The following is a 26,001-nucleotide window of genomic DNA, read 5'->3' as shown; positions in this document are numbered from 1 at the left end:
GTCCCCCACAGCTCACTATATTTGCCCTGAATAGGCAGATAGGAGAAAATCGGTACCCTCCTTTATACATGGTCCTGGAGGTCCTGCTGAATGGGGTGGTGTCACTGAGGCATTTCCTTCTCTATTTGATCATGCCACCCTGCATCCGAGTTTGTTCCTTGGGTTAAAACAGTGTCAGCCATCTGGAGGAATGCCCAGCATTAATGGAAAAACAGTCAATGTCCTTTTTCACTCCATTAACGTAAGTGCCACCATCTTCTCTTCAATACCTACCTCTCACTGTGGCTCTGCTGTTGTGCCCACCTCTAACCAAGGATCATGCTGTACCATTCTTGCAATACTTTATTCACTCACTAACCCCCAACCCCTGACACCACTTACCCTTTGTGCTGCTGTGCAGCCCAATCAATCACTCATTTGAGATATCTGCCCACCTGTGCCAACTGTAACAGCTGTGGCACCAACTTTCAACTGCTCTAATAACTATCTCCCTGTCTCATTTCAGGAGGAAAGCATCCCTCAGTAGGGCAGAAGGAGTAATTGTGGGGGTGTGCTGCCCACCATTTGGTTCCTCACCCCTTATGATGTGAGGATCTTGACTCTGACTGCCCAAGTAGTTGGCTGACTGTGTCCAAGCCCCTGGACTGGTATAGGATGCTGCCCTTACTGTGCTGGGAATTTTTAAGTGGAAGCTATTCCCTTACTGAACTAAGACAGCCTTCTTGGCTTGTGTCAGTGCCAAACAGCACTGCATGACAGAAATAAATTGAGCCTAGTGTCTCTGGCTGAGGGGGCAATGCAGGGATGGGGTGAGCGTTCAGGTAGGCTCAAAGTGAGTGAGCACTTTGAGAGCAAGTGACTAGCCCTCAAATGCAGCCTGGTCGAGTCCGTGAGCTGGGTGTGTGCCCCTGAATGTACAATGTCTTTGCTCAGCTTGACAGTGATTGTTGCTGGTGCAGCATTAAAGTGCAGAAGTGTCCTTGTAAGTGGATTGGAGATGAGGGTGGTTAGAGGCTGGACCATATTGGATGCATATGTCCAGTGCCCATGGAGCCTGAGATGTTAGTCCCTGGTTCCAACATGGAGGTCAATCATTGTGAGTCGCAAGCTCAATCCGCCAGGTTGAGTTTTCCTGGCACCGAGCTTGTTTGGTAAATTGGGAGTTGAGTTGTGACATTAACTAGACTTTTTAACAAGTATTAATCCTAATCATTGGCATCTCACCACTGCCTAGCTAGAATCTCACTGTGCTGTTGTGAACAGCCTAAAAGATGTAGAGAGATGATTGTGTGGCATCAAGATGGGCCTCACCAACATCACTTTTTTTCTGAAACACATCTCAGCATAGCTGATGACACTCCGATCCCTATAGGATTCTAATTGTAATCTAATGGCTGAGCTCAGTGATCCAGAAACATAAATTCAAATCTCAGCACAGGTTACAGGCACTGGGTGGATAAAAGGTATTGAAGTATTCTGTCAACTGTGACCGTGTTGAATGATAGGACAAACTCAATGCATTGAACGGACTACTCTTGTTCCTAGGTACTAATACAGCTTGGTAATATAGTTAATTAAGTAAACCTGGAATGAAAAGCTAGTGCCATTAATGGTGATTAAATAAATATTGAATTGTTGTAAACATAGATCTGGAACACAAATGTCTTTTCAGGAAAGGAAAAGTCTGTTGCATTAATCTGAGTTGGACTATACGTGACTCCAGATTCACAGCAACATGGTTGACCCTTAACTTCCTTCTGGTCTAGTAATCTAGTCAGTTGTTAAGGTGAAAGTTCACTTGCACATTCTTAAGGGCAATCAATGATGGATAAGAAATGCTGGCTTCACTATGAATGAATTAATGAGAATATTGTTGGATAAATTTTAGATTGGATTGTGCTGTTTTCCAGTTGATGTTGTTTGATTATATTTTATCAGAGAAAAAAACCTTGTCAAAAGGAAACTCTGGTGAATCTTAAATCTTGATAATTAAAAGTTAGTTCCATTTGGGACAAAAGCTCTTTCACATTTTCTGATGCAATTAATCTTATCTAATTAGCTGAGGCATAGCTTATTGCTGAACACAATGATATAATAAATTAAATCTGCATATGGATAGCAATCGAATGCTGATTGGTTTCCTTGGTAAATTTGAATCATTATGCCTTCTAAAGTGCATTAAAAGTTAATCAAATTGCAAAGCATTTAAAAAGTAAAAATATCATACTTGCATAACTTAATGCTTCTAATATATTCAAATGCATTAAGTCAGATATCTGTCTAAATTTATTCTTTTAATACTTGTAAAAGAGAAAAACATCAAAGATGTTTGCTTGACTGCTCTTACTAGCTCATGGAATTAGTGCAATAGCAAATGTATGCCACCTCCGCTGTTTTGATTTTCTTAATTCTAGTCAATTAAAATATTGAAATTAAAGCAGTTTGGTAGATGGAGTTCACCAGCTACAAAGTTTTTATAAGATGAAACATGACCAAACAGAATCAATTACAACTTACCTGCATCATAAGGATATGGGAGGGGAGCAAGTATTTTTACTCCAACCATTGAACTATCCACACAGATTATCCTTTACTCTACAGTGCTGTACTCCCACTCACCTTTTCTTTGCAGGAATTATTTTCCTTTGAATAGAAAATGGGAAACTTTTTTCCAATACTTTAAGGTACATCAGTACATTAATGAATGAATCAAGCATCACAAAGTTATCCAGTGTTATGAAGCAGTCAGTGATTATATAACTGCTGTTAGAAGGACTTTTGTGACACATTGAAAATGTTCCTGGTTCTGAGCTAGAAGACCTAGTCCCACCTGCTCCAGAGTTTTGTAATAACATCTCTGAATAGGTTGATCCATCTGTTTATTGCTATTATGAAAGGATATTAGCTTGAGGTGATATATGCCTACTGCTTCATGGAACCATTGTACTAAAGTGATATGACTTCCTGTCACTCTCTTCTTCATTTATATTCAAGCATTCACCCATACTCATAGAGTCATAGAGATGTACAGCATGGAAACAGACCCTTCGGCCCAACCCATGCCGATCAAATATCCCAACCCAATCTAGTCCCACCTGCCAGCACCCGGCCCATATCCCTCCAAACCCTTCCTATTCATATACCCATCCAAATGCCTCATAAATTTGCAATTGTACCAGCCTCCACCACTTCCTCTGGCAGCTCATTCCATACACGTACCACCCTCTGTGTGAAAAAATTGTCCCTTAGGTCTCTTTTATATCTTTTCCCCTCTCACCCTAAACCTATGCCCTCTAGTTCTGGACTCCCCGACCCCAGGGAAAAGACTTTGTCTATTTATCCTATCCATGCCCCTCATAATTTTGTAAACCTCGATAAGGTCACCCCTCAGCCTCCGACGCTCCAGGAAAAGCAGCCCCAGCCTGTTCAGCCTCTCTCTATAGCTCAAATCCTCCAGCCTCTGTGTTCTACCACCAGCCAAGTAAACTTCAGTCTTTATTCTCTAATCCTGCAGTCAATGTCATTCATTACTCACCACTGCTAACCACCCTTGTGTCCTGCAGTGGGATGTCCACAGCCTCAGTGCAGAATAAGTCTTTCCCCATCACAAATCAGCTCCTCAGTCACCGAAATGAAGAATACTGGGGCCTTGTTCAGCCCTGATGCTGACAGTTTGGTTAGAACGGTGGCTTTGGAGAGGTGGGCAGCTCCCAGTGACAGCTTCACAGCTGGCAAAGGGAGAAATGCCCCAAGCCACAGGCATTTCAGGACTGGAAGAGACCAGGCAGCTGTTCAGTCCAAGGCAGGAAAGGATCCTGTGGTTTAGGCAACCCGGGACTTGGTGTATATGTACAGGGAGGAAAAGAAGCAGTATGCAGGGCTACGAGATGCAATGGCTCTCTTTGCCCAGAAGCTACAGGAATACAGCAACAAGTGCAACCATCTGAATGCCTCCTTGGGCAGGTTGGAGCAACGTTGGGGTGGCACAGTGGCTCGGTGGATAGCAGTGCTGCCTCACAACATCAGGGACCTGGGTTCAAATCCACACAGACAGTCACCCAAGCGTGCAATTTGCCCATTCTCCCCATGTCTGTGTGGTTTCCACTGGGTGCTTCGGTTTCCTTCCATATTCCAAAGATGTGCAGGTTAGGTCGGTTGGTCTTGCTAAATTGCCTATCCTGTGCAGGCTACGTGGATTGGCCATGGGAAAAGCAGAGGTACAGAGATAGCATAGGAGGTAGGTCTAGGTGGGATATTCTACAGAAGGGTAGTATGGACTCAATGGGCCAAACAGTCTGCTTCGACGCTGTAAGGATTCTATGATGATTGCGGCAATGGGGCCCATGTGAACCTGACCTCACTCCAGGTGCCCACACTTCACAAGGAGATAGGACAGTGCCAAGAGATTCCCAACTTGAGGCTCAGGGGCCTCAGAAACCTCCTCTCATCACTCTCCAAAGGTTCACTCTTCCTGGAATTAAACCCCACCCCTGTCCACAACCTGACCCTTGGAAATTCTATCTGATGAAATTACTACAGATACTTCTTGTTACATTGGTAAGATTGCCAAAATGCAAAAGATAAATCTGAATGCAGTAAGGTACATTGCTGGAATGGAATAAATCAGTCATTTCTTTGCAGTTGAATGTTGGTGCATATAAAACTTGATGCAGATGCTAAGAGTTGGATCTTCTCATTCTGATGCAGGGAGGTAAGGGCTTGGAACAGGTGGACACTGAGGGGATGTGGGTTAGCAGGGAGTAAATTCATCATCAGATCCAGGCCAATATATCACCATACACAAGTAAACCTTTACCAGGTTAACTCTGCATTGGCTCAGCTCTGTCTCCACATCAGGCCCAGCTCTATCTCCGCACCCGGCCTGCTGCTCAGCATTCCGGCTCATCCTGCCAACCCATGATAAAGATGCTATCAGCAGGTGATGACAGGTGGAAGACAAATTGCTTTTTTTTTCGATTAGATTCCCTACAGTGTGGAAACAGGCCCTTTGGCCCAACAAGTCCACACTGACCCTCCGAAGATTAACCCACCCAGAACCAATTCTCTCTGACTAAAGCATCTAACACTATGGGCAATTTAACATGGTCAATTCACCTCAAGCCTGCATGTCTTTGGACTGTGGGAGGATACCAGAGCACCTGGAGGAAGCCCACGCAGATACTGGGAGAACGTAGATAGTCACCTGAGGCCGGAATAGATCCTGGGACCCTGGTGCTGTGAGGCAGCAGTGCTAACCATTGAGCCACCGTGCCGCCCCACGTACTGTTTCAGGAAATCTCCTATCTCCTCATTTCCATTAAAAAGGATGAAAATCTGCCCCCAAGAGTGCAAAACAGAGGAATATCATTCTTTATATCTATGAACTGCAGAAAAGTTTCAGACTATTACTCAAACAGATGGTGCTAATACTGTCTCTCCACAAGATAGTCTGTAAAATCTTTCCTAAGAGTGTATGAAGTATAGGTCCAATGAATCTCATTTCACTTCACAGTATTATTCTGAAATACAGTAAATCCTTAACTCATTCACCTTCCATTTTATGATTCTAGCGCTTCTAGTGAATTGACGTCCTGTGGTTTAGGCAACCCGGGACTTGGTGTATATGTACAGGGAGGAAAAGGAGCAGTATGCAGGGCTGCGAGATGCAATGGCTCTCTTTGCCCAGAAGCTACAGGAATACAGCAACAAGTGCAACCATCTGAATGCCTCCTTGGGCAGGTTGGAGCAACGTTGGGGTGGCACAGTGGCTCGGTGGATAGCAGTGCTGCCTCACAACATCAGGGACCTGGGTTCAAATCCACACAGACAGTCACCCAAGCGTGGAATTTGCCCATTCTCCCCATGTCTGTGTGGTTTCCACTGGGTGCTTCGGTTTCCTTCCATATTCCAAAGATGTGCAGGTTAGGTCGGTTGGTCATGCTAAATTGCCTATCCTGTGCAGGCTACGTGAATTGGCCAAGGGAAAAGCAGAGATACAGAGATAGCATAGGAGGTGGGTCCCGGGTTGCCTAAACCCAAGTGCCCCTGCTGTTCTTTAAAGGTATTAGTAATCTCTCAGCACAACGCACCTTTCAAACACAATGCTTCAGCACTGAATTCTATATGAGAAGGTCTGAAACCAAAGAATTATCTACTCAATTTTATTCTAAAGTTAGCAGAAAAATCAGCAGATGGATACCGCTGGGCTGAACTCAATGAGTGAATGGCAGATATAATCTGCAATAACCCTTAAACTCTCTTTAAACTTCCACATCTGACAAGAAGCACATATCACTCTACTAAAGGCCATTTTTGCTCCTTCAAAATCTGCAGACCCAGAAAATATCACCGTCTTATTCCTCTACAAACTCTGCCCCAGGTTAAATCAATAGTTATGGCTTATATTTTAAGTTTAATCAAGAGACATATCTCCAAAACCATATAATCAGGAAAAAGCCCACTCTACTCACTACTGCGGACTTTCTGTAGTCCAGTTAAACAATGAACTTATCTGATTCTGTGCTGTGAACTTCGCTCAAACAGTTCCTCCAAGATCAGTTGCGAATTTCACTGTTTGTTAATTTTCCCAGGCGCACTCCGATGACCAGCGATACACGAATTCAAACATCAAAGGCAACGTCAGTTTCTTTCTTTCTCTCTCTCTCTCTCTCCTGCACTGACCTCACCATGTGCTTCCTTTGTCTAATCTTCTCCTTTTAAAACTGCTGTTGTTTTGACTTTTATTTTCCAAAATTCCAAAACAATGCAACAGCATATACCACAGTAATTGCTGCTCCTGGAAATCGAGGGAATCACCTCCAACAATTGAATTGAACTGAGTTGAAATGAATTTATTGTCACCTTTGGGTGACTGTCTGTGTGGATTGAACCAGGTCCCTGATGCTGTGAGGCAGCACTGCTATCCACCGAGCCACTGTGCCACCCCAACGTTGCTCCAACCTGCCCAAGGAGGCATTCAGATGGTTGCACTTGTTGTATTCCTGCAGCTTCTCGGCAAAGAGAGCCATTGTATCTCGTATCCCTGTATACTGCTTCTTTTCCTCCCTGTACATATGCATGAAGTCCCGGGTTGCCTAAACTACAGGATCCTTTCCTACCTTGGACTGAGCAGCTGCCTGGTCTCTTCCAGTCCTGAAATGCCTGTGGCTTGGGGCATTTCTCCCTTTGCCAGCTGTGAAGCTGTCACTGGGAGATGCCCACCAGCTTGTGCTGCCAACCTCTCCAAAGCCACCGTTCTAACCAAGCTGTTAGTATCGGGGCTGAAGGAGGCCCCAGTATTCTTCATTTCAGCGACTGAGGAGCTGATTTGTGATGGGGAAAGACTTATTCTGCACTGAGGCTGTGGACATCTCACTGCAGGACACAAGGGTGGTTAGCAGTGGTGAGTAATGAATGACATTGACTGCAGGATTAGTGGAATAATGAGTGAAGTTTACTTAGTTGGTGGTACATGCATATTTCAACATCCCCTCAGGAGTGGTCCCAGTCTTCTGAGCCAGCCAGGATAATCTCCTCCTTCTTAGGGAGGAGCCTAATATTGTTCACCCTTCTTGGATTTTCATTCCCTGCTCTAGACTCCTGCAAGGAAGTAAAGAGAGGAATTCAGTATGGTGAAATTGGCACAGCTGATGTAGGTGGCAAGGTGTCCTGAGTGATTGACTAGGCAGTGTTGAGGGCATGGTGTGGGAGGTTGAGAGGGAAGTGAGAACGAGTGAGAGAAGATGTTGCTTGCAATAATCAGAGAATTATAGAATCCCAAAGTGCAGAAAGAGGCTGTTTGGCCCATGCAGTCTGCACCAACCCTCCCCCCACTCTATGCCCACATTTAGCATGGCCTATCCATCTAACCTGCATATCTTTGAACTGTGGGAGGAAATTGGAACGCCCAGAGGAAACCCACGCAGACATGGGGAGAATCTGCAAACTCCACACAGTCATTAGCCTGAGGCCAGAATTGCATCCTGGTGCTGTGAGGCAGTTATGCTAACCACTGAGGCCCCTGTATGGCAGAGCATGAGCTTTGGTGGGAGTTGGGTGCAGTAGCAGAGTAGTGTGAATGTGAGAGGCAGGAAGAAGAGTGTGGCACATACGCTGACAGAGCAGAGAAGGTCATTGGTCACAGCACTGCTGACTGCCACTTCAGACCAAGGAGACTGCATCGACCTGGTTAATGATCTCAGACCAAGCTGCCAGGGTCTGATGCTGTGCCTCCAAGTGTCAGTCCGTGTGGAAAAGGAGGCCCACCTTCTTTTGTACAACCCTTCCAGGACCTTGTCAGAGAATCGTGGCACCATCTTCCCCTTGTTTGAAATTGTCACTCTGTTGCTGACCATAAGTAGGACAACATTGGAGTGCCACTGCTCATCCAAGAGTACAGCGGCCTTTTTAAATATGGCACTAGCACCCTGGATCTCCAGTGAATTGTGGCTTAATTAGATTAGATTACTTACAGTGTGGAAACAGGCCATTCGGCCCAATAAGTCCACACCGCCCTGCTGAAGCGTAACCCACCCATACCCCTACATTTACCCCTTATCTAACACTACGGGCAATTTAGCATGGTCAATTCACCTGACCTGCACATCTTTGGACTGTGGGAGGAAACCGGAGCACCCGGAGGAAACCCACGCAGACACGGGGAGAACATGCAAACTCCACACAGTCAGTCACCTGAGGCGGGAATTGAACCCGGGTCTCTGGCACTGTGAGGCTACAGTGCTAACCACTGTGCCACTGTGTCGCCCCAATTGTGTGAGATGCTGTAGGGGAAGAGTTGATAGTTCATGAGGCAAGTTTGGTAAGATGTGGCAAGACGTCTTGCTTGGATTTATGATGGAAATCCTTGAAAGGAAATTTGACACAACTCACACTTGGCCAAAAAAAAAGATTCACCCTATAAGCTTTGCCACCCTGGATCACAACTTACACCGATTGCTATAGAGGTATTTTACCTCCACGTAAGTGATGCTGCTATTGCTGCTTGTGACAGTCTAACTTCTGGAAAAACCAATCAAGTCAGAAGGGTCAAAAGATAGAAGCCAGATGAGTAGAAAATTAGCAGCTCATTAAGAGGAAATCCATTAATCTCCCTTCTGTGTATTTATGGTCTAAAATAAGAACATCCCCATCATAAAATGGCTTTTAGAATCACACAATCCCTAGTGTGAAAACAGGCCTTACGGTCCAACAAGTCCACACTGATCCTCTGAAGAGTAACCCACCCATACCCATGCCCCTACTGTTCTACATTTACCCTAGACTAATGTATCTAAGCTACACATCCCTGAACACTATGGGCAATTTAGCACAGCCAATTCATCTAATTTGCACATTTTAGGCTGTGGGAGGAAACCTACACAGACAGAGAGAAAATGTGCAAACTCCCCACAGACAGTTGCCCAAGGTGGGAATCGAACTTGGATCCCTGACACTGTGACACAACAGTGCTCACCACTGAGCCATCATGCCACCCCAAACTGAAGAAACCTAGAGCCAAACTAAACCTATTACAATATGTAAATATAAAGACCAATTAAGGAGAACCATGAATAAAAATAGTGCTGGAAATGCTGAGCAGGTCTGACATCCGTCTGCCCCCATCTGTGGAGGGAGGAATAGAGTTCATGTTTTAAATCAGATATGACTGTTTCTCAGAACTGAGGAAAACCACAGTTTGTTGGGTGAGAAAGTACTTGAGAGGCATCGATCTTGCTCCGAAGAGACAGCAGTGGGAGATAAAACATGCTCCATATGCAGTTAGACAAGGGAATTTCTAACTAACTAACCAACCTGTCTGCCAGCTTTCTTATGCGGATGAGCAGTCTTTCAGACAATCTTAATGCTCCAGTGCCTTTCCAAAGTCTCATACATCAGCGGTCACCATTGAGTGTGAGCAGCCTGTTCCAACATGGAGTTTTAGCAATCTACTCAATGCTATTTGTAAGAGAGCTGAGAAACTATCAGCCAATTACAGCATGCTGCATGCATCTCCGTGGACATGAATTTCATTTTTAGTTGGATGTTGGAATAAATAAATCTATGCTGGAGATGGGGATGATTTAAACTATTGATTCTTCTGACTGAAAGGAATTCCCAATGTTTGTAGTGGTAAATGGGAGCTATTTTTCCTTAATTTATTAATACAAATCAGATATTCAATACAAGTCCGACTATCTTTTGGAATAGGCATGTAGGGTTCAGCTTCATGTGGGGGCAGCACAGTGGCTCAATGGTTAGCACTGCTGTCTCACAGTAATTCCAATCTCGGGTGACTGGCTGTGTGGAGTTGGCACATTCCCCCTATGTCTGTGTGGGTTTCCTCTGGATACTCTGGTTTCCTCCCACAGTCCACAGATATGCAGGATAAGTGGAAAGGCCATGCTAAATTGCCCATGGTGTTCTGGAATGTGCAGGCTAGGTGGGTTAGCCATGGGAAATGCAGGATTACAGGGATAGGGTAAGGGGGCTGGATCTGGGTGAGATGCTCTTTGGAAGGGCAGTGTGGACCCGATGGGTTGAATGGCCTGCTTCCACACTGTAGGGATTCTATATGAGGTGGATGTCTACTCCTGTGCTGTCACATGCTCCTTTGGACAGCTTAGTCCTTGTTTTATTGATGGATAAAGGCATCAGTTGATGAAACATTTTGAAGGCTTGAGTGTAGTATTTCAGAAACCAATAGTGAACAAGGTTTGATGAGTATGAGAATGCCTGCCACTGCTTTTGATCTATATTGTAATTTTAACAGCAAAAAAGTGCATACCATAGTGCAGCCAGCACATTACCGAGGAGAGTATGCCTGTTGAGACAGAAACACAGAGAGAGAAATGATCTGTTCAGGACCAGCTGGTTATCATAATGCTCCTATTTGTTAGCTGCCCAAATTCCAAGCAATTAACTAAATTAGATGTTAATCAAATTAAACAAAATGACACAACGTGGCATAAACATTATGCCTTTAAGACACGTTCTGCGGATGTATATTGTATGGATAATAGACCTGTACTCACAAAACCAAGGGAATTGTCAAATTAAATCCACTACTGAATGTTTACATTGAATTATCTATTTGCAGCAGGGTATTGGTAATGATGCTGTGATGGGGGTCCAGGGTGCCCGCTCTTTGCTTAGAAGAAGAAGGGCCACACTCCTGTGGTAATCCAATAGCCCCCACTGGAAAATTACACCAGGTAAGGGGTGACGTGGACCTCTGAGTTGCATCCTATAAAATCAAATAAAAAGCAAAAACCAAGGGCATACAATACAGTCATACAGCACGGAAACAGGCCTTTCGGCCCAATTCGTCCATGCTGACCAGATTGCCTAAACTGAATTAGTGCAATTTGCCTGCATTTGGCCTATATCCTTCTAAACCTTTCCTACCTATGTACTGTCCAAATGCCTATTTAAATGTGGTAATTGTACCCATCTCTACCACTTCCTCTGGCAAAGTATTCCATACATACATCACCCACTATGTAAAAAGTTGCACCTCAGGTTCCTTTGTAATTCTTTCCTCTCTCATCTTAAACCTGTGCCTTCTAGGTGCCTCCCCTACCCTGGGAAAAGATCTTGGCTATTCACCTTATCATAATTTTATAAACCTCTATAAAGTCACCACTCAACCTCCTACACTCCAGGGAAAAAGTCTCATCTACCCAGTCTGTTGTTATAACTCAAATCCTCCAGTCTCAGTAACATCTTTGTAAATCTTTTTTGCACCTTTGCCAGTTTAATAACATCCTACAGCAAGGTGACCAGAATCGTATGTAATACTCCAAATGAGGCCTTACCAATGTCTTGTTCAGCTGTAACATGATGTCCCAACTCCTGTACCCAATTACCAATGAAGACAAGATTGCCCTCACCAAACCTGTCTACTGCCATTAACTGTGCAAGTCTTGCCCTGTTTAGCCTTACCAAATCCAACACCTCACTTTTATTAAATTAAACTCCATGTGCGATTCCTTGACCCATTAGCCCAGTTGATCAAGATCCTGTTGTCCTCTTAGAAAACCTTCTTCTTCACTGTCCATTCTTCCATCCATTTTGGCAGCATCCTCAAACGTATTGCCCATGCCTCCTGTATCCTCATCCAAATTATTTATACAATGATGAAAAAATGTAAAATCTCGAGTTCATGTGGATTAATTTGCATTTACTTTTGGTACTTTAAGAAGGAGAGAACTTTCGTTTCTGATGTTTTGAATAGACAAAGTATTGAAAATAGTTTCCCTTTCATTCTGTTAAACTGCAATACGTTACAGGGTTTTCTGTTAAAGATTAATGTTAATCAGACGATAGAATGCAATGTTAGAATATTGTTGCCATGTTAGTATGATGATATGGAGGATGATGCAGTTTCTGGCGTATTATTGACTCCTCTGTGCTTGTATTTTATTCTGATGTGTCACCTTTGAAATAGATCTTAGAAGGCGAGATTATTCTGTACGTTATCTTGCAGGATTGCACTCGATGTATTTGAAAGAGATAAAGGATACAAACGATAATAGCCACTATCTCAGCAACTGCCTGAGACTTAAACAGAAAATTTCCAATGGAGATCTACTTAACCCACCTCATTCCACTGCTCAATGTTATAACACCAAAAATCCCCACAATTCAATGCAATGACTCAAGATACCATGCTTGTGGCTCTCATTTTGTCTCTCACCCTTCACACATTCAACGGAAATCAGATGAAGGAGACACACATGGAAAACTGGAACCTGAAATAAAAACAGAAAATTCAAGAAATACTCAGCAGACTTGGAAACATCTGCAGTGACAGAAGCAGATTTAATGTCTCAGGACTGAGGACTTGAGAATTGAAGGGATATAGAAATGTAATAGATATTTAAGGGGAAAGGAGGAGGCAGATGAAAGATGAACAAAGTGAAGGTCAGTCGTAGGGTGGCAGGTAGGAGAGATCAACTGACAAACAATTTACAGTAATGGGATTGGTAATGCTAATGGCTGAATGTGTTCTTTCATTGGACAATTTTTCATTTACTTCATCACACGTCTTTCAAATAAAAGGTGTTGCTGTTGGTGCCCTTTTGTACCCAGCTATCCCATCATTTGTGTAGGATGTGTTGAACATTTCTTGTTCCATTCCTAATTCAGATTCCTTCCCTTGACACTTTTCCCAGTGCATCACTGACTGTAATTGTATCATTTCCTGCACTTGACTTGAACTCAAAAAAACTTCCTCAACTTTGCATTCGATTTTCATCCATCTCTCATTTTCACCTGATCCATTTTGCTTCTTCCCTCAACTTCTCTGTTTCTATTTCTGAGGGCAGGTTATCAAGTAGTATCGGTTGTAAGCCCCAGCTACCTTTTACTCCACTTCCTTGTATCTTATGACCTAAAAGAACACCACTCAATTTTTCCAATTTCTCAGATGATGCAGTCCTCTACAGCAGCACTTCAGAAATACTTTCCTTTTTCCTCGTCCAAGGATTTCCATTAACATGGTTGACAGGGCCTTCAGCCATGTCTGACCCATTTCCTGCGCATCTGCTTTGACCCCTTCCCTTTTCAACACTGAGAGATTTTTAGTCAGTAAGGGAGTCAAGAGTAATGGAGTAAAGTGGAGAATTGTCAGACCAGCCATGGTCTCTTGGAATGATAGGCTGAATGATTGACATCTTTACTGATGTCCTATGGTATTATAGTCTCTCTCCTAGAACTGAGAAAATGGTCCACCTTCTGCTTCAGAGTTTCTCTCCAAGTTATACATCATCTTGATTTATTAACATAGCACTTCTTCATTGCTGAGTCTAAGATCCTTGAACTTCCTACCAATAAATTTGTGGGGATACCTTTCACCTTACCGCCCTCCCCATTCAACAGATCATCTTCTGCCATTCCCACCATTTCCAGTACGTTGAATAATAAGCAGTTAATTCTAACTGTGTTATGCTAATGAGACACAGCATACACCATGATACAGAAAGTCATACATAGCCTTACTTGCAGATTGCATAGTTAAGTGAGTTTTACTTTAGAACTTGTTTGCTAGCATTAGCAATGGACCACAGGGCAAATATGTTGCTATGGCAATAATATATGCAGTGAAACTGTGAGCATGGATGTGCACTTTTTAAGTTTATGAACTGTTTCCACAGTACTGTGTACCTTCTTGTTGTTGCTAACAAGATATGGGATGATGGTTACTGGACCCTAGTCATCCAGAGGCCCAGACTAATACTCATAACAGCTAGTGGAACTTACATTTATTTAATTAATAAATTTGGAATAAAATGCTGGTCTCATTTGTAACCACTGCAACAATGCTTCTTCACCCCAAAGTAATCCTGGTTTGGCACTGCATTTTGACCATAAATATTCACTACCAACATTGCTAATGACTCAATTAACCATATCCCAAACTTTCCCAAAATTTTATGTGGTGGCAGTGATCATTTGATTGGACTGTAATCCATCAACCCCAGGCTAATGATCAGGGGTTGTAAATACAAATCTCACCACAGCATATAGAGGAATTTCAATTCAGTTAAATAAGTCTGGAATTGAAAGCTAGTCTTAGTAATGGTGACAAGGGAGCATTTTAAAAAAAAACCTTGTCCTTACCTGGTCTAGCCTATATACTAGCCTATATATTGTCCTGCCCCTATCCAAACCCAAAACAAGTTGGTTGACTTTTAACTGCCCTCTGAAGTGGTTTAGCAAATTGAAGGGATGGGGAGCAAATGTTGGCTTTATTAATAGCACCCATATCCCATGAAAGAATAAAGAAAACATATGAGCAGAATTAGTTAATTTATTTTATGGAGTTATTTTTTCCCCAGCTTTTGAGTTTAACTGGGTTTGAAGATAAGGTGTAAAATTTGATCAAAGTTACTGCAGCTTGTGACTTGAATCCTTTTGGTAAAGGATGCACCTTCAATGGCTACATGCATAGAACAGGGCATGGAATCAACAGGAGATTCTTTTGCTTTACTCTACTGGGAGACATGATTTGACAAACACATTTAAGATCTGCAACTGCTGTTTCTTATGGTTGAGAATTTTCATACCCTGGTGCTCAATGTGGTCCTGTGTAAAGTGGAGTGAGCTCACTCTTGGAATTGCCAGTTAAATAAAGTATTTCAAAAAAATACAATTGTGTTGTGTAAAAGTTTACAGTAATGTCAAAATATAATTTATTGAAGACCATGAAAACAAATAATGAGGATAAAGAGAGTTTTGAAACAATGGTAGCCAGGAAAAAAGCAGGTAATGGGTGTTAAGTGTCAGACATGCCTGAGAGTTGAAGAAGGTGAAAAATGGCACAATACCTATTCTTTGTTTGACATCTTTGTTAAAAAAGCCAAATATTATTCAAGGTAAATGCAGGTATATTACAGACAAACAGAAGTTAGAAATGAGAAGGATTTAGTTTGGTTTGCTGGATGAAAATATTAAATAGGTGCATGTGGAAACATAGTTAATTTAGTTAGAGATTTCAGTCAGTTAAAATACAAATTGGGAATACTCAAATGTTTTGCATCCTCATTTGGTACTTGTGATAACATGATTTATACATGATCTAAGAGTGTAATGGGATTTTGATCAACTGGGCCAGTGCACAAGGAACAGTGCAGATGGTGTTTACTTCAGGTAAATGTAAGGTGTTGCATTTTGGTAAGATAAACCAGGGCAGAACAGACATAGTTAATGGCAGGGCTCTGGCGAATGTTGTCGAATGGAGAACCTAGGGGTGCAGCTACATAGTTCCATGAATGTGGTATCACAGATAGACAGGGTGGTGAAGAAGGCTTGCCTTTGTCGGTCAGAGCATGGAGTACAGGAATTGGGATGTCCAGGTCTGAGTTATAAAAAGAGGCTGAATAGGCTGGAACTTCTTTCCTTGAGGCATCAGAAGGTGACCTTATAGAGTTTTATAAAATCATAAGGGGCATAGATAAGGTAAATAACAAAGGTTTTTTTTTCCTCAGGGTAGGGGAGTCCAAAACTAGATGACATCGGTTTGAGGTGAGAGGTTTTAAAAGGAACTTGAGGGGCAACTTCTTCCACACAGAAGGTGGTGCGTAAATGGAACAAGCTGTCAGAGGGGGTTGTAACAAGGTGTATAGTTACAACATTTAAAAGACATTTAGACAGGTACATGGATAAAGGTTTAAAGGCATATGGGCCAAACACAGACAAATGGGACTAGTTCAGTTTAGGAAACTTGGTTGGCATGAATGAGATGGGCTGAAAAGCCCATTTTCATATTGTATAACTCTATAATTTAGAGGAGCTGGTGTTGAACTGGGGTGGACAAAGTTAAAAATCACACAACACCAGGTTATAGTCCAACAGGTTTATTTGGAAGCACAAGTTTTTGGAGTGCTGATGTAGACCTGTTGAAGGAGTAGCGGTCCAAAGGCTAGTGCTTCAAATAAATCTGTTGGACTATAACCTGGTGTTGTATAATTCTATGACTCTATGATTCAGTGTTGCCAGGAATACAGTAAAGGTAGCTCATGCGTTGAGTCGATAACAATAAGTGATCCAGATTACATAGGAAGCATGGAAATTATAGTGCATCTTATGGATAATATCCATATCAGGGAATTAAATTCAGAATTCAGAAATATCATAGTCTGAGGACCAGAGGTAAGAAACTTGAGGACTTACTTGACTGCAAACTTTGGGGCAGAGTCATTAATAATGTCAGTAAAGAATAAACAAATCCCCATGAAAGACATAGCTGAAAATGTGTTGCTGGAAAAGCGCAGCAGGTCAGGCAGCATCCAGGGACAGGAGAATCAACGTTTCGGGCATAAGCCCTTCTTCAGGAATTTGATTCTCCTGTTCCCTGGATGCTGCCTGACCTGCTGCGCTTTTCCAGCAACACATTTTCAGCTCTGATCTCCAGCATCTGCAGACCTCACTTTCTCCCCATGAAAGACATATACTGGTCATGCAGTTAATGGGATCTGAAAAGATAGATTGACCAAAATTATTTTTAACGAGTTATTAAATTAGAGATAAAATGTGTACTGAACAAACTGGCTTTAATAGTGTGCCTAGTAATCTGGGAACAATTTAAGAGACTATTAAAAATGTTTATAGCGTGAGTTTTTTTTCTGAATGGACAAACTGACTTCATCAATATTTATCTTTTCGCATTAAAAGCTTTTTGAACTTATGAATGCACCTCAGTTACATTTATAAGCTCATTCAACATAAATTGTACATTCTGATTGGTTTGCCTGTGAAAGGACAAACTGTATTTTCAGCTTGCTGGTTACAGAAAAAAAAACAAATGTTTGTGATGGAATGTTCACTTGAAGTATTGGCAAATGTATGAAAAAGAGAAAAACACTAGGATCGGTTCACTACTGCCTTTAGCGTGTTGTCAGTGGAGATGTACTGGGCCTTAGATGCAAAATTCTATACTAAATCATTATGGGGGTGGGGGGGGAGGTAGTGTCATCAGTAACCCACAATCCCAGGCTAATATTCTGAGTGTGAGACTCAAAATGTTAATTCTGTTTTTCTGTCTCAAAAGCTGCTGCCAGACCAGCTGCAATTTTGCAGTACATTTTCTTTTCATCTAATATTCTGTGGATATGGGGTTGAATTCAATCATGGCAGATGGTGAAATAAAAAGAAACAATGAAATGCAAACCCAATCATATATCGATTGTCACACAAAAAAACTGTTTTACAAATGTCATTTAGGGAAGGACATCTGCCATATTTATGCTGTTTGGCCGACATGTGACTTCAGATACATAATTCTTCGGTTGACTCTAACCTGTTCTATGGGCAGTTAGGGATGGGCATCAGATGCTGGTTGAGCCAATAATGCCCTATTCCCACAAACAAATAAAAAATAAGCAAAGCATTGCAGATGCTGAAAATCTGGAATATAATTTTAAAATGCTGGAAACACACAGCAAGTCCGGCAGTATCTGTGAGGACTTAAACAGAGTTAACATTTCAGTCAATAATATTTTATCAGCTTTAATAGAAGACCACAGATGTGAAACATTGAAACTTGTATGTGATCACATGAACTGGATCCTGCAAGTTTGTGCCTTGGTTCTGAATAGTTGTCACAATTAATTCATGTTTCAGAATAATATATGAATATTCTAAACAAATAAGAATGTCCTGAACCAGCAATACTCAACCAAGGCTTTTTATCATGGCTCATAATCTCATGACACTCTCCTGAAGAAGGGCCTGTGCCCGAAACGTCGAATCTCCTGTTCCCTGGATGCTGCCTGACCTGCTGTGCTGTCCCAGCAATAAAGTTTCAACTTTGATCTCCAGCATCTGCAGACCTCACTTTCTCCCTGAGAGACATGGTATGACAAAGAGGATAATCAAAACTTACTGTTTACCTTTAAATCAAAGGGTACAACAAGCTTTACTGTTTTCACTTGACGCATTTGAATGTTGCTATCATTTCGTAATCATGCTGTCATTTGGTTGCAGCATTGCAATCTCTGAAACACTTAAAGTTGATTGTATGTTGACAAGCAGCTTAAATGCATAAAGTTACCATCCATTAGATCAAGGAACCCTTGGCACAGAATCTTTTGGAAGCAATGGGTTGGGGGAGGGGGTGATTGGGGAGAGGGGGTGGGTCTTGGCTACTGGCTGGACAGCATGTTAAAAAGCACTACCTTTATACTCCTCATCTTGTTCCACTTATAGACCAGGAACAGTCCTTTGGCCACAATCAAAGACACTGAAGTTCGGCCACCTTAGGTCAACTAGCCATTCCGATGCCAGCAACTCAATTGAGAAACATACCTCCTGCCCATTTCCAGGTTAATACCAGCAGTGAGGTTAATACCAGGTTAATTCCACTCAATGAGCAGGAACATCATCCATGGCCTTCCTGCTATGGAGTTAATCTGAGTAGAGACCGGAGATGGTGGTCCCCATCTAGCGTGCTTCTGCTGAAATAAGTATAACCCTCATCACCAAACGTGCCACCGGGGAGGGCACAGGATTCTTCCCTTAGTGTAATTTGATTTCAGTTGAGAGACAGTTGTTTGAAAAAAAGCGCAAATAAACTCTGAATAATCTACAAAGAATTTTTAAACTCTATTAATACTTCCAGGTAAGATTGTCGAAAACACATGTTTACTGAAAATGAAATGATACAGAGAAGATTGGCATGGTCCTTGTGCAAGGATGACAGACACACTTGTGAGGCATTCCATATAAAATAAAAGGGCATCATGATGTTCATATTAATTATATATTATTGTGGTAACACGGATAGGATAATACAAAGTAAATGTCTCCAGTTTAGTCTTCATGGTTCTTCCTCATTTGTAGACTTCACATTTTAAAATTCTAATTGCTTCAGAAGTTTAAGATAAATAATGTTGTATAAGTGCTAATTCTTATAAATTCCAAACACAAAGTAAAAATAGACTATTTTTTTATACTTAATGCTACAGTAGGGTACAATTTGACAGCTTTGTGTTATTTCACCTAGTCATTTGTCATTATTTTGCATTTGTGAATTGAGACAGTGAGCAGTGAAATGAGGCAGACTTCATTGCCAAGCCTGAGATAGTCTCCACTGAAATTCATGCACTTTTACTGAAAGTGTGCTTCACTCATTTTTTATGTGCTAAGGCCAATTTTTCTGCCATTGTTGCTATTGTCCAAGTCTAACCTGGGAGTTCCTTGATTTCTGGTCTGTGTAAAACTGACTTCAGTTCAAGAATAAATTATTGTTGGCAGTTTGGTGCCACCTAGGCAATTTTACCATTCAATGTCGTGTGTTGTGGTGCCCAACTACTGAGCTTGTGGTTTGCATAGAGCGCTGCCAGCAATTCTTATTCTGAATTTAAGAACCCATCTAAATCACATTGGTTGAGGATAAGCCTCTGTAGAGATTTAATGCGAAGAGGCACTTGTCTTACACAGGTTTGTTATATAATAGCAATTGCTAAAAGTTACATTGACCAGTTAGACACAAACCAACGTCTATCAGATGACATGTCTGTCTTCATTGGGATCTCATACTAAACTCCTTGTGTGAAGCAGAAACATTGTCATTCGTCAGGTTGTGTGGAGCTTACTGCAGCATCAACATTTACATCAGGTGGTGAGAGAACAAACATAGAGGAAAAGAAAACATACTCGATCTCATCCTTACCCATCTGCCAGCTGCAGATGCATTGTTCATTGCAGTTTTGGTAAGCATGACCATTGCACAGTCCTTATGGAGGTGAAGTCCTGTCTTCACATTGAGAATACCTTCCACTGTGCTAAATGGCAGCCATGGTGTGGAAGAGCCAGTGTTGGACTGGGGTGGACAAAGTTAAAAATCACATAACGCCAGGTTATAGTTCAACAGGTTTATTTGGAAGCACTAGCTTTCAGAGGTGCTGTGGGGGCCATCAACAGGAGCAGAATTGTACTCCAGCACAATCTGCAAACCCATAGCCTGGCATACCTCCCATTTAACCATCATTATCAAGCCAGGAGTTCAACCCTGGTTCAATGGAGAGTGCAGGACGGTATGCCAGGAGCAGCATCAGGCATAGCTGAAAATGACGTGTAAACCTGGTGAAGCCACCAAATAGAACCACCAGCTTGCCAACTAGTATAAGCCAGTGGATAGACAGAGTGAAATGATCCCACAGCCAGCAGATTAGATCTAAGCTCTGCAGCCCTGCCATATCCCGTCATGAATGGTGATGGACAATTAAACAAACTCAGTGCAGGAGGATGCTCCACAAATATGCCCACCCTCATTTACAGAAAAACCCAACATAATGTACAAAATATAAGTCTGAAATATTCGCAGCAAAATTCAGCCAGAAGTGTGGAGTGGATGATCTATCTCAGCCTTCTCTAGTGGTCCCCAGCATCTCAAATACCAGTCTTCAACCAATTCTATCTCATTTGATCTCAAAATATTGCTCAATGCCCTGGATAGCAGATAAACCATGACAATATGTCAGCAGAAGTACTGAAGACTTCAGATCCTGAACTTGCTGCACTCCGAGCCAAGCTCTTCCAGTAAACTTACAACCTGGCATCTGTTGACAATGTGCAAAATTGTCCAGATATGTGTGTGCAACTAAACTTGAACAAATTCAACCCAGCCAATTACTACTCCATTAGTCTCCTCTCAAACATTAGTAAAGTGATGGAAAGTGTCATTAACAGTGCTATCAAATAGCACCTGTTCAGCAATAACCTGCTCAGTGACGCCCAGTTTGTGTTCTGCCAGGGCCACTCAGCTCCTGACCTCATTACAACCTTGGTTCAAACATGGACAAAACAGTTGAATTTCAGAGATGAGGTGAGAGTGATAGCCCTTGACATTAGGCTACATTCAACCGAGTATGACATCAAGGAAATCTAGAAAAACTGGAATCAATAGGTATCGGTGCAAACTTTTTGCTAGTTGGAGTCATACCTGGGACATAGGAAGATGATTGTGGTCGTTGGGGGTCAGTCATTTCAGCTCAAGGACACCTCTGCACGAGTTTCTCTGGGTAGTGTCCTAGACCTAACCATCTTCAACTGCCTTATCAATAATCCTCCCTCCATAATAAGTTCAGAAATGAGAATGTGCTATCATCAACAAACAATGTTCAGCAGCATTAGCGACTCCTCAGATACTGAAGCAGTCTATGTTCAAATTCAACAAGATCTGGACAATATCCAGACTGGGCTGACAAGTGCTAAGAAACATTTATGCCACACAAATTCCAGACAATGGCCATCTTCAAGGTCTTAGCACCGTCCCTTGCAACTTAGTGGTGTTGAAATAATATTCACCTCCTCTATTTTTCCTGCCGAAGTGCATAACCTCACATTTTCCCACTTTATATCACATTTTTTTGCCCACTCGTTTAACCAGTTTACATTCCTTTGCAGACTTTTTGTTTCATCCTCACCAGTTGCCCTCCCTTCCAGTTTTAAGTCATGCACAAACGTGCCTGAAATACATTCAGTTTCCCCATTCAAGTCATTAATATATATTGCAAATAATTGTGACCCAAGTACTGTTTTCTGTGACAACCATTAGTTACAGTTTGCCATCCTGAAAGTGCCCCCTGTATCCCAACTAACCTATTAGTAAGCCTTTCCTCAATCTACGCTAATATACTGCCTCCATCATCATAGGCTCTTATTAAGTAGCCGAATGTGCGGTACCTTATCAGGTACCTCTGAAAATCCAAACATATTACATTCACTGTTACCCTTTATCTCTCCTACTCTTTTCCTCCTCAAAGAATTCTAGTAAAACTTTCAGGCTTGATTACTCCTTTATAAAGCCAAAGGATCTAAGAATTCCTGAAAGCTGGTACATTGGTAGTAATTTATCTATGTATCTACTTCCTTTCATATCCAAGGATGCATCCTATCAATTCCGGGGCATTTAACGGTCTTTAGGCCCATTAGTTTACCTAACCCATTTTCTCCAGTGAAAGTTAGGTATTTATTTCCTCTCCATTTTTCCCCTTAAATTAGTAATTATTCTATCTTCTACTGTGAAAGCAGATGCAAAGTGTTTATTAAATCCTCCTCTATTTCCTGGTCCTTTTATTATTCCCCCAGCCTCATTCTCTAAAGGACTGATGTTCAGTTTGGCTTCTCGCTTCCTTTTTGTATATTTAAAAACCTTCTTGCTGTCCACCTTAAAATTACTTACATGTTTACCCCCAAAGCGTATTTTCTTCCTGTTCATTATTTGATTTGGTTGTCTTTTGTTATCTGTTTTAAACTTTCCCAATCCACTAATTTACCACTAATCTTTACCGCGTTGTATGTTTTATTTTCAATCTGATATTATCCTTAATCTCTCACCATAGTTGGCTTATCCCCTTCTGACAATCCTTCTTCACAGAGATATATCTTTGCTTTGAGTCATGAACTATTTTGTTAAACGACTGTCATTTTATCCTCATCTGTCTTTGCTGCTAAACGTCTTTCCCAGCCCACTCCAGACAGCTCTGCCCTCAATTTTTTGTAATTACCCTTTTTTAAACTGAGCACCATTTTGTAATTACCCTTATTTAAACTGAGTCCAGCCCATTTTCCTTCATCTCAAACTGAATGCTAAATTCCACCATGCTATGGCCACTGTTCCCAAGGGGATCTTTTACTCTGACTTTATTAACCCTGCCGCATTACACATCACAAGATCTAGATAACCTGATCCCTGGTTGGATCCCACACCTCTCCACTCACCTCTGCCAAAGGCCCCAAAGGAGTCTTCCACATGCATCAGAGTTTTACCTGCACTTCTACACATGTCATTTACTGTATCTGTTGCTCCCAATGCGGTCTTCTCTACATTGGGAGACAGGGCGCCTACTTGCAGAGTGCTTCAGAGAACATCTCTGGGACACCCGCACCAACCAACCCCAATGCCCTGTGGCTGAACACTTCAACTTCCCCTCCCACTGTGCCAAGGACCTGCAGGTCCTGGGCCTCCTCCATCGCCACTCCCTAACCACCTGACACCTGGAGGAAGAACGCCTCATTTTCCGCTTCGGGACCCTGCACACATGGGATCAATGTGGATTTCACCAGTTTCCTCATTTCCCCACCACCCACCTTATCTCAGTTTCGACCTTCCAATTTGGCACCGCCCTTATGACCTGTCCTGCCTGTCCATCTTCCTTCCCACCTATCCCCTCTACCCTCCTTTCCGACCTATCACCATTACCCCCACCTTCATTCCTGAAGAAGGGATTATGCCCGAAACGTCGATTCTCCTGCTCCTTGGATGCTGCCTGACCTGCTGCGCTTTTCCAGCAACACATTTTCAGCTCTGATCTCCAGTATCTGCAGTCCTCACTTTCTCCCCACCTTCATCTACCTATCGCGTTCTCAGCTAACTTTCCCCCAGCCCCACCCCCTCCCATTTATCTCAACCCCTTGGCTCACAAGCTTCATTCCTGTTGAAGGACGTTTGCCCGAACTGTTGAAGGACGCTTGCCCGAAATGTCGATTCTCCTGCTCCTTGGATTCTGCCTGATCTGCTGTGCTTTTCCAGCACCACACTCTTGACTCTGGATTCACCATATGGCTTCCTCTGCAAATTTGACTGTCTGAATTTATATGAATGTGGATGGATTCATCTGGATCATTAGGACCTCTTGCAGGGCAGGAATAACTTGTACACGAAGGGCAAGCTTCACCCTAAACTGGAGGAAGGGGAATATCCTTGCAGGGAAGTTAGCTACTGCCACTTGGGAGGGTATAAAACCAATGTGACATGGGGTAGGAACTAGAATATCACACTAGAGTCAACTTGTGGACTGATTGAGATGTTCAATGTTAAGACAAGTAAGTCTAATAGAATGAACTGGAGGGGCCAGATCTATAGGCCACCTACCAGTGTGACATTAATATAATTCTTTTAGAGTTTAGATTTTAATCAAGTGTTATATAGTGTTTTATTATTGTGAAGTGTTTAAAAATTGACAAGGTCAGTCTTTCCAGAGTTATTATTTTAAACGGGTACATGCCTCCTGACATGTTAATGGAAGTTTGCTTGGACTATGGGGGTTTATAGCTGAAAATGTGTTGCTGGAAAAGCGCAGCAGGTCAGGCAGCATCCAAGGAGCAGGAGAATCGACGTTTCGGGCATGAGCCCTCCTTCATGATAAGATTATCGCATTCTCAGCTAACTTTCCCCCAGCCCCACCCCCTCCCATTTATCTCAACACCCCCTTGGCTCACAAGCTTCATTCCTGTTGAAGGACGTTTGCCCGAAACGTCGATTCTCCTGCTCCTTGGATGCTGCCTGACCTGCTGCGCTTTTCCAGCAACACATTTTCAGCTCTGATCTCCAGCATCTGCAGTCCTCACTTTCTCCTATGGGCGTTTATAACATGACAGAGAAAACTAACTAAAATTAAGTCATTAGCTTAGCAGATGCCAGATCAGCAAGTTGTTCTTAAATTTGCTTCAAAAACATTTTGGCTTTTCAAAAATGCCTGACTGAAATCGCATGCAAGTATAGTCTCTCAGAAAATAAATTAGCTCACAGCAGTTAAGGAATAAACTACCTTGGTTAAAGGCTGTAATTTGTGAAACTTCCAGCCCAGGAGTGTTTGATTAAATATCTGGAATGTATGATGATCCCGGTTGATGTTATTACTGGACACGTTACATCCCAGAGTGAAATTTTGCTTGATTGATCATCTGATTTTTTAAAACTTGTTTTTCATTGAAAATGCTGCAAAGATTCAGATTCAACACTATATCATAAACCTGTTACGCAAAAGAAACTTAGTTTTTTTGTGATTCTGTGAAGATAAAATAGAATAAACTAAACCATTTACATGTAAACCAAATTTAAAGATTGCAAATCATGGTAAAATTCAATCCCATTAATCCCAAAGTACTCCTTTACATTCCTCACACCAGAGAGAGAGATACATGGACTATCATCTCTATTGGGCTTGACCTAACTGTGGCATCCATTTCCAGTCTTGATGATCTCATTGTCTCTTTCTCGAGCCTTTACACAACTGACTGTAAGCGAAGAGAGAGAGCAGTGAGACTATGGCTGATCCGATCATCCTCAACTTCACCTTTCTGCCTTATGCCCATAACCCCTGATTCCCTTACTGATTAAAAAGCTGTCTACCTCAGCCTGGAGTAGACTTAATGATAAGATTAGAAGATATAGAAGCAGAATTAGGCCATTCAACTTATTAAGCCTGCTCAACTTACACTTTCTCAGCTTCAAAAATCCCATTTAGTATCTTAACCAAGCCCTTTTGTTCTGACCTTTAAATTCCTTCCACTAAAGTAATATATTTAACAGTTGTATGCACTCTCACTTCTTTCAGAATTTTACATTTCTAGCTCCAACCAAGACTTCTAAATGAAAAACCTTTCCAGTTCAAGGCTGATGCCTCTCAGCTAAATATTTTTCAAATATCTTCGAACTGAAACACAATATACTTCACTGTTACTTTTCTCACTCATAAAATCTCTCCCAATGCAAAC

General features: G+C 42.1%; 1 protein-coding gene and 1 non-coding gene across 2 annotated transcripts in view; both read left to right on the top strand.

Moving 5' to 3' along the window:
* LOC122542599 (A disintegrin and metalloproteinase with thrombospondin motifs 12-like) overlaps positions 1-26,001 on the top strand; it is a 565,140-nt gene that overhangs the window by 27,466 nt on the left and 511,673 nt on the right. The gene's annotated exons all lie outside the window — the stretch shown is intronic.
* Positions 19,124-19,226, top strand: LOC122555989. Its single transcript, XR_006313413.1, has one exon. It is a non-coding gene; the product is annotated as a U6 spliceosomal RNA (small nuclear RNA).

Source organism: Chiloscyllium plagiosum, chromosome 1, assembly GCF_004010195.1.
Source record: "Chiloscyllium plagiosum isolate BGI_BamShark_2017 chromosome 1, ASM401019v2, whole genome shotgun sequence".
Classification (NCBI taxonomy): Eukaryota; Metazoa; Chordata; class Chondrichthyes; order Orectolobiformes; family Hemiscylliidae; genus Chiloscyllium; species Chiloscyllium plagiosum.
The sequence above is the reverse complement of the archived record's forward strand: the minus strand, read 5'-3'. Positions and strand labels throughout refer to the sequence as shown.